The sequence below is a fragment of the Triticum dicoccoides genome, chromosome 3B (genome assembly GCF_002162155.2).
Source record: "Triticum dicoccoides isolate Atlit2015 ecotype Zavitan chromosome 3B, WEW_v2.0, whole genome shotgun sequence".
In the NCBI taxonomy this organism is placed as follows: Eukaryota; Viridiplantae; Streptophyta; class Magnoliopsida; order Poales; family Poaceae; genus Triticum; species Triticum dicoccoides.
In genome coordinates, this window is record NC_041385.1 from 819,549,521 (window position 1) to 819,559,926 (window position 10,406).

The 10,406-nt window shown below is 44.0% G+C and overlaps 1 non-coding gene across 1 annotated transcript; it reads left to right on the forward strand.

Moving 5' to 3' along the window:
• The first annotated feature begins 2,468 nt into the window (after positions 1-2,468).
• TRNAK-CUU lies at positions 2,469-2,541 on the forward strand. Its single transcript has one exon. It is a non-coding gene; the product is annotated as a tRNA-Lys (tRNA).
• Positions 2,542-10,406: the final 7,865 nt, after the last annotated feature.

Below are 10,406 nucleotides of genomic sequence, written 5' to 3' on the forward strand. Positions count from 1 at the left end.
CCGCCTCCCAGCCTCCCGCCCCGGCCCCGTCTACGCCCCGGCGCCTGCCCCCGCCACGGCCCCGGCGCCCGCCCCCAAGAAGAGCCGGCCGAAGGCGGCCGGCCGTGGGCCTCGAGGGGCCGCCAAGGTCGTCGGCTCGTCCCCGGCCGTGAAGAAGCTGCGGAAGAAGCCCGCCGCCGCGGCCGCGGCCCCGCCCGCCACCATCGCCGAGCCTCCTCCCGCCGCGCACGAGGTGCTCGAGGAAATGGCAACCCCATCCTCGTTCATGGACCTCCTCCAAAACGCGGAGGTGGACCTCGGAGCTCTGCCTCTAGACCCCTTTAGGGTTGGCGACGACTTGGAGGAAAAGGAGGAAGATGAGGAGGATGAAGGGGATGACGAGGAGGAGGTGGCCGAGATAGGGGTGGAGGCATTCACCGCCGCTTCCCGCCCACACGCTCGGTCGACAAACTATACCGAGCTGGAAGATGTCCTCTTGGTTCGTGCTTGGGCAGCTATGGGAATGGATCCTACCACTGGCACCGATCAAACCGGTAAACTCTATTGGCAAAGGATCGAGGACGTCTATTGTATGAACAAGCCGAAGACTAGTGGGTTCATCCATCGCACTTACCGGTCGCTTCAAGGCCGGTGGGAGTTGATCAAGCCCGCTTGTTCTCGTTGGAGTGCGGCCATGGGCCAAGTGATGGATGCACCACCTAGTGGAACCGTGGAGAGTGACTATGTGAGTACATATTTCTTCACTATTTTGATTATGTGTCTGCACTATGCTATTGGTGGGTTCTTATGTGATTTATGTGTGGTTGATAGGAGACAATTGCCGGCTTGAGGTACAAGGAGATGGCCGCTTCCAAGGGCAAGCCATTCCCATTTAAGCATGTTTGGCCAATTCTTCAAACCTTTGACAAGTGGAAGTTGAGGGATCAAGGGACCGCACCCAAGAAGTCGGCAATGCTAAGGATGGACGATAGTGAAGATGAGGAGGAGAGGAACGTGGGCAAGCCCGAGGGAAACAAGAAGGGCAAGCTAAGGGTGAAGATGGAAGAAGAGGCGTCAAGCCTAAGGGAGAAGATGGAGCACATGATGAAGGCAAGAGAGGAATTGACAACGAAGACATTGGAGATGAAGCTTCTAATCACCGAGAAGAAGAAAGAGGTCAAGCTTGCACAAGTTGAAGCAAAACGTGAAGAAGCAAAGCGCAAGGCCGAGTTGGAGGAGAGGATGATCAAGCTCAAAGAGGCAAAGGTATAGAAAGAACTCATGGTGGAAGAGAAAGAGCACATGATGATGTCCAAGAAGGACATGGATCAAGAGCAATTGCAATGGTGGAAGGACTACAAGGAGGACATCGCGGAGAGGAAGAGGATGTTCCGTGTTGCGTCCTCTACTTTTCGAGGTGACACTCCGATGAGTAGTTGTGGTGATGGCGGTGTGTACGACTCCACCGGTGCCGATGGAGATGCTTGATGGAGCCCGCTTGTGGTCTAGGAGATGGCGCCGAGGTGCAACTTTTGGTGATTGTGCCGATGAGAGGAGGAAGATGATGATTTTGTGATGTAAACTATTAAACCATGCATCAATGATTGTCATTTGGTAGTTTGTTTGGAAGTTGATTGTGTTCTTGTTGTCATAAATTGTGAGTTCTCAAATGATAGATTTAAAGGTTAGGGTTGAGGCAAAGACTAGAACCCTCAAATCCAACCCTTAAAGCAGTTTACGGGTTGGGTTTGAGGGTTCTAGTATTTGCCCCTGTTTTTGAACCCTTAAAAGTGTCAAAAAGTGGCACTTCTCAACCCTTAAAAGTGCTTTAAGGATTTGAGGGTTTGAAGGTTCTACTAGTAATGCTCTTAGGGCATTAGTTAAAACGGGCCGGACTCGCGTGGATCGGACGGTTCACAAGATGGACAGGTCGAACCAATCGAGTGGCTGGCCACCCGGCTGATCCCATGCACGGATCAGCCGGATGACGCCGCATCCGCCATTTTTTTACTAGTACTACACATAGAAGATCAGCCAGCGTATGTAGCGTAGCCAGTACCATACGGTGTGCTCGTGCTATATGGGATGGAACTGCTGTAGGATGGATGGATTCGGCAATACATGGGCGGTAAAAAAACCAAACATTCGTTCTATGTGGTATACAAGCAATGCATCATTGCCCCTGTCACAGGCCGAATATGTTGAGTGAACCGCCGCGTCACGAAGCAAGTCCTGACCATCAAGCAGGGGAAATAGTTCATCCTGACCATCACCGTGGAGTCACTGGCTGGTTGTGACTACAAACCTAATTAGCAATGCTAATTAACATGTTGATCTAAAGCCATGACAAGTCAAGAGGCTAGGACCCCATTCCCCGCTCGGTTGGCACCTGGTACACTACACAGAGCTCTCCGGTGCGTTGGCCACCTGGGTTTTAAAATATATATATACAGTGTATGTAGAATTGATTTGCAACTTTGCCCAATATTGCCTGTCTAGCTCAGTTGGTAGAGCGCGAGGCTCTTAACCTTGTGGTCTTGGGTTTGAGCCCCAAGGTGGGTGTCCAATTTTTTTTCATTTACCTTACTCATTTAATTGGACTGAATTACTTGAAGTTGCTTTAGAAAACTTTCTACCCTTTTCCTTCAAATTTACAAGTTCAATGTTTCATATTGGTTTACTAAATGACCCCACTTTATCGTTCACTACGTGGAATAAGGCCGAAAAAACGCAAACTAGGGATATGCATCATAAAAGTCAAAGGTAAAACCAGGATATTTAAAGTTGTTTTCCATCTTGATGTTCCAGTGGGACTCACTTAAGAAAAATGCACAACAAAAAATCCTTCTGAATTGGACTAATCTCAGAATTTTGAAAAACCGGATGAGTCGAATATTGTGAGAACCTAAAATCATTGCACGTCTGGACACATTTTGGTCGAAGACAAGAGGTTTGCAAGGTGAACTACCACTGCTTCCTTGTTGTACTATCGACAACGAAGATCTTAGGTACAAAAGATATAAATTGGGCGAAGCTCTAATCAGAACACATGTGATGCCACTGTGGACACCATCATTGCCAAGAGGTTTGCAAGGTGAGCCTTCATTGATGTACCGTGAGAGACCACCACTACTAAGATAATCAGATGTTTTATGATAACAAAACACCACAGATTTTCTTTCACAAAGAAAGATGTATGAGATAGCCCTGCGTTTTTCCCTCCTGCAACAGTAGATGCCATTACAGCTGAGACGTTGATATGTGTTGGGTTTGATTTTTCGTGGCGTGTTGGCTCTGTTTGGCACTCTGTAGTTTGTTGTTTCCATCATCCGTTGGTTTTTGTTTGCTTCCCCTCACTCGATTTCACTCACATTTTCCCTTCTTTCCATAACTTTGTTTTTTGGAGTTACTGGAAGCATTTGGGAGCGAGGGAGGCGAGAGGATGCATGAGAGGGCGAGTTCACGAGATTCTCGCTAAAGTTGCAACATAATCCCAAAAGCATCGGAGCCCAAACATAAAGCACTTATTACAACACAACAAGGAACAAAACCCCAAATTTAGCGGACCAGACATAAGCAGGTTAAAAAAGGGACCGGCAAAAAAAAACAATGTTGATGAAAATACGACACAAGGGGTGCGCCTATTTCTTGTCCTCAATGATATTTGAGTTGTTCCATTCTGTTCTTGACCTCCCCACCTTCTCGATGTCATTTGTATTCCATTTGATCCTATTTGCTTAAGAATAGTTGTGGTTTCAATCATAATTCATACCATTTTGTTGGTTGATGTTGTGAATCAGGGGAATATTGAATAAATCTAGATTGGAAGATTGTCGAAGGAAGAACTGGAAGGGGGAAAACTGGAGCGCCTTATCCTCCAGCCTCCTCTCTCTCTGTATTCTATATGGATATGTCCTTTTACATCTTAGCCCTACAATTATTACATATTCACACATTTACACAACTCAACACTCCCCCTCAAGATGAGGTAAATGCATCATATAATCCCATCTTGCTACAATGGATAGAAAACATTCTATCTGGTAAGCCCTTAGTCAAGATGTCTGCAAGCTGGTTTGAGGAGCTCGCATATGTCATACAAATAATTCCTTGATCCAACTTCTCTTTAATAAAATGCCGATCAATTTCAACATGCTTTGTTCGATCATGTTGTACAGGATTTTGTGCAATATTAAGGGCTGCCTTATTATCACAATATAGCATCAATGGTTTAGTCTGATATAAACCCAGCTCCATCAAAAGGGTTCGCACCCATAACACTTCACACACTCCATGTGCCATGGATCTAAATTCTGCCTCAGCCGTGGACCGCGCTACAACACTTTGCTTTTTGCTGCGCCATGTGACAAGATTACCTCCAACAAATGTACAGTAGCCTGATGTTGACCTTCTATCATCCAAAGAGCCTGCCCAATCTGCATCTATATAACATTCCACCTGTAGATTTCCATGTGATGTATATAGTAGACCTCGACCTGGACATCCCTTAAGATAGCGAATAATTCGGATCACAGCATCCATGTGGCGAGTCCGTGGATCATGCATAAACTGGCTAACAACACTTACAGCAAAAGCAATATCAGGACGAGTGTGTGAAAGATAAATCAATCGTCCAACAAGCCTTTGATAGCGTTCTCGATCCACGGGAGATCCGGCTTCACTAACTAGGCGATGGTTTTGCTCAATGGGAGTGGGAGCTGGACGACATTTGGATAGCCCAGTTTCTAGTAATAAATCTAAAACATACTTTCTTTGACAGAGATAAATACCTTTTTTGCTCCGAGAGACCTCAATTCCAAGGAAAAATATCGTAATTGTCCAAGATCTTTCACCTCAAACTCCTTCGCTAGCCGCATCTTCAAGTGTTCTATTTCCTTAATATCACCTCCTGTAATGATGATATCATCGACATAGACTATCAGTATAGCTAACTTGCTCATATTACGCTTATAGAACAAGGTATGATCAGCATTACTCTGATGATAGCCCATTTTAAGTAAGGATCTCCTAAAACGATCAAACCAAGCTCGAGGCGATTGCTTTAATCCATATAAGGATCGATGCAGCCGCAACACTTTATCCTTAGTCTGAGCAGTGTCAAAACCCGGTGGTATACACATATAAATTTCTTCTTGAAGGTCCCCATGGAGAAAGGCATTTTTTACATCTAGTTGATGAAGATCCCAACCAAGATTAGATGCACATGATATTAAAGTTCGTACTGAACTCATCTTAGCAACAGGTGCAAAGGTTTCTTCGTAATCAATCCCATATGTTTGTGTGTATCCCTTTGCCACCAGACGTGCCTTATATCGCTCCACCTTGCCATCAGGGTTCTGCTTGATCGTATACACCCACTTGCAACCCACAGGCTCCTTGCCATGTGGTAGTTTTACGAGTTCCCATGTGTTATTTTTCTCCAAAGCCTTCATTTCCTCCAGCATTGCTTCCTTCCACTTAGGATGTTTAATGGCATCTCACCAATCTGTGGGTATAGAGGTAGAGTCCAAAGAAGCAATGAAAGTCTTAAATGAGGGGCTGCAATTTTCATAAGAGATAAACTTAGCAATAGCGTGCTTATAACCCACACAATCCTTAAGACGTGCTGGTACGTCTCGATGTCTCACAGGTTTCCGTAAGGCGATAGGGCAATCATCAAGTGGAGATCTAGGAGCTGCAATAGGAATTTCAGTACCTTCCTCAGTCGTGTCATCAGTACAACCATCAACTAATGGAGAATCATTAGGATCCATAGCATGTCCGCTACCTTCCTCTGTTTCTTCACGAGGCACTGAATCAAGAGGCAATGACCTGTAACTTGTAGACAGAGGGTTGTCATGTTGTATAACTTGTTGAGGAGTAGGAGTGTCACATACCTCATGAACGGTTGAGCTGCTCCTACTCTCATTAGTACTCGCATTTTCCTCCCCCTCTGTTCCTTGATCTGGTTGAGATATATCTAGCAAAGGAATCAAAACTGAACCAATACGAACATCTCCCTTATCGTAATTCTCCCCCTCACGACCGATACTATCAATAGTATTGATGGCTGACGTGTAATAAGGTTCTTTCTCCCGAAAAGTGACATCCATACTCACAAAAAAACCGTTTCTCAGTAGGGCACCAACAACGATAGCCTTTTTGAGTAGAAGAATACCCAACAAATATGCATCTGATAGCACGGGGATCAAGCTTTCCCACCGAGTTCATGTGATCATGAACAAAACAAACACAACCAAACACCTTTGGTGGTACAATAAACGAATTAGTACCACTCAAGCATTCAATTGGTGTTTTATAATTCAAAACCCGTGATGGCATGCGGTTTATTAAGTATGTTGCTGTTTTAATGGCCTCGCCCCAAAGAAATTTTGGTACATTCATTGTAAACATGAGGGACCGAGCCACCTCCAATAAATGTCTATTTTTTCGTTCAGCGACTCTATTTTGAGCAGCAGTGTTCACACATGTAATCTGGTGTATGATGCCATTTGAAGCTAGAAAATAGTCAAACTCCCGATTAACATACTCGGTTCCATTGTCAGAGCGAAATATTTTCACTCTTGCATTATATTGATTGCAAATCAAGGCATAAAAGTCTTTAAATGCAGATAACACATCACACTTTTGTTTGAGCAAATAAAGCCAAGTATGTCGACTAAAGCCATCGATAAAAGTCACAAACCAACGCTCTCCTAATAGAGAGGTTACAGCTGAGGGACCCCAAACATCTGAGTGCACAATTTCAAAAGGGGTTTGACTTCTCTCACTACTACTAGGATAAGTAGCCCGCGTATGCTTAGCTAGTTCACATACATCACATACAAGCTTATCCTTGCAGCAGGAAGCAAAAAATGATGGAAACATACGACTTAGGACTTGGAAAGATAAATGCCCAAGTCTACAATGGAGCAACAACAACTCATCTGTGGATGAGGTACATGCTGTAGCAAATGCAAGTGGAGCTGCAACATTGTCAAGATAGTACAGGCCATCACGCTCAGTTCCAGTCCCAAGTATTTTTCCTGACTTCAGGTCCTGAAATACACAGAATTGGGGCTCAAACAAAGCTCTGCAATTAAGTGACTTTGTGATTGAACTGACAGACAGAAGGTTCACAGGGAAATCGGGAACATGTAAGACAAGACTTAAAGGTAAGGACGGTGTACAACTAATGGTTCCACATCCCATTATGGAAGACGAAGACCCATCAGCTATACGGACCTTATCCTTTCCTGAACGAGCTATGTATGATGAAAAATATTTTTGTGAACCCGTCATATGATTTGTGGCACCCGAATCATTTATCTAGGGCACAAGTAAATGGTTCTCACCTTCTGCACTCCGAGAGCTGGCAGCCTCACTAGATCCTTCAGCAGTAACAGCCATCAATTTTGCCTTGAACTCTTCTAGAGCCCGAGCAACAATTGCAGGTAACTCTCCTGTGGATGATGCAAGATGAACTCGGTCTTGTTTCTTCTCGAAGTTGTTACCGCTGCCATTGAACCTGTTTATTTTCCTTTGCTGCCATCCTAGAGGATAACCAACCAACTCGAAACAATCCTTTTTCATATGGCCTGGTCTCTTACAATGATCACAGACAACTTTGTTTCTCCGTTTGTGGTCAAACTTGGTAGTATTTGCTTGACCACTTCTAAAGCTAACAGAGGTTTGTGTGTGAGTAAGTGCAGCACGATATATCACCATGCATCTGTGGCATTGCTTCCTGATTAGCCAAACGAGTTTCTTCTTCAAGAATACTGGCAATAGTTTCATCCAAGGTAGGCCAGTCAGGAGATGCTTGTATCATCTGAGAGCGAAGTTTGAACTCAGGATTCAAACCTTCCAGGAAAACCTGCACCAACAATGGTTCGAACCATTCTCTGAGGAGAGACAAATCTCTAGGATCATGTGGCTTGGATGGTCTAAAAAACTCTAGATCCCTGTAAAGTTTCTTGAGTTCCCCTGCGTACTCTGTAACTGATCTCTGGTCTTGCCTCAAGTGCAACATCTCATGTAGTATTCTGCTAACCTGCATTTTGTTTGATTTACCAGAAAACTGTTTTTCAATACTTGTCCAGACTTTAGCGGCAGTTTGAAAACTTTCAACTTGTTCCCGAACAGTTTTTTCCATTGAGCCCAACAGCCAAACCATTACTCGCTTCTGATTTTGTTCCCATTGTTCCTTCATTACATCTTCTGCCTTTTTCTCATCTCCATTTAGGTACTTATGCAGACCATGCGCTTCCAGAATTAATGACGCATTGCGAGCCCAACTAAAATAGTTACCCGGACCAGTCAATTTTACTGGATTTGGCTCGAGGATAGACTTCAGAATTTCAGTCGAGCTACTAGACTTCACCTGTGCTTGTTCCATCAGCTGAGCAAGCATTCGCTGCATACTTTCACATAATTTCTCAACACTTGAGTCCACATCCTTGTCCTTGTCTTTGTCTCCCATGGTCACTAGCTAGCAAGAGAACTCTACAAGAATAGACCACAACACAACACTCGCAGGGCACAAGTTCTTATGAGCTGAACTCACCACAAACAAATCAGCCCAGCAAACGAAGTTGCCCCAACCACAGAAAGAACGGGATCACAAAGGACTCGAACTAACCAGAATCTTGACAACTTACGGTGAGAACAGCACCGCACCGTATTCGTCGTTCGTCTCCGCCGAACCTCGATCCTGCTCAACCACCACCAATGCCGCACTGTGGACTTTCTCCAAATGCGGCCCTGCTTGGCTCCGCCAAATCGCAAAGGATCTGAGCGAAGACAAGGTCCAGCCGCCACAGCGAATCGACGGCGGCAACACCTCGACGATGTGGCGTCGCGGCACAACAGGGACAGCCAAATCCGCTCAAAATCGTGGTAGAGACGCAATAGGATCGTCTTGCTCCGATGCCATGTTGTGAATCAGGGGAATATTGAATAAATCTAGATTGGAAGATTGTCGAAGGAAGAACTGGAAGGGGAAAAACAGGAGCGCCGTATCCTCCAGCCTCCTCTCTCTCTGTATTCTATATGGATATGTCCTTTTACATCTTAGCCCTCCAACTATTATATATTCACACATTTACACAACTCAACAGTTGATAGCTTGATGTCATGCATACACATCACTTGTGGTGCGTGTATGTGTCTCTTGTTATGTTATTGCAAACGAAATGCATGTAACATTGTTATGCCTATTATATCCCCACAACCAGATACATCTATACACTTCCACTATCCCGCATACAAAATGAATCTCGGCCAGGCTAAAAGTACACAATAGTTTAGAATCTATGAGGAAGAGTAGGAGAGATGTGGTATGGCTGGTCTTGGTCACCCAGACCAACTTTCTCCAGATATCTGCCTTGCCTAACCTTGCTCACCGAACTGAAGGTCAAGACTACATAACAAAACCGTATGTATTGTAAATTATTCCACGGTGGCTATATATAAGTTGACTAAATTGATTAAATTAAAATGTCTAACAGGAAAGATACCATCAGGTGGACGTTCACTAGTAGAAAAATGGCCTATTGTCCCGGTTCATAAGGGCCTTTAGTCCCGGTTTTGGAATCGGGACTAAAGGGTCGTTACTAAAGCCTCGCCCTTTAGTACCGGTTCTTACACAAACCGGGACTAGAGGCCGTCCACGTGGCCGCTGCCTGGAGGTCCACCTTTAGTCCCGGTTCGTGGCACCAACCGGGACTAAAGGAAATTTTATGATTTTTTTTTGAACTTTTTTATTTTCAAATTTCTAAATTATTTTAACCTCTAATCTCCAATCACCCCTCATCACTACTCAATTTAACCTCTAACCTCTAATCACCCCTCATCACTGCTCAATTTAACCTCTAATCTCTAATCACCCCTCATCATTCTAAATCATCTAACTTCCCGAACGGTCACCCATCCTCTCACTACCCCAACCTGAGCACGCTTAACTTCCGGGTTCTATTCTCCCTCGTTTCCAAGTCTGCACTTGTTGTTTTCCTGACAATAGTAAGATGTCAATCCTATTAACCCTCAGGAATTTAGCTTGAGCATGAAGTCACACATTTCATTGTTTGAGTTTGAAACTATCATTCTAAAAAACAATAATTATTTAGTAACACTAATATTTCTTGAATAAGTAGTTTGACCACAGTTTGACCATAGTTTGACCATAGTTTGACCAGATTTGACCAAAATTCAAAAAAACGAAATAATTATTTAGAAACACTAATATTTCTTGAATAAGTAGTTTGACCATTGTTTGACCATAGTTTGACCATAGTTTGACCAGATTTGATCAAAATTCAAAAAAAAACTGTAATAATTATTTAGTAACACTAATATTATTGAATTATTATTTAGTAACACTAATACTTGTTGAATAAGTAGTTTGACCATAGTTTGACCAGATTTAA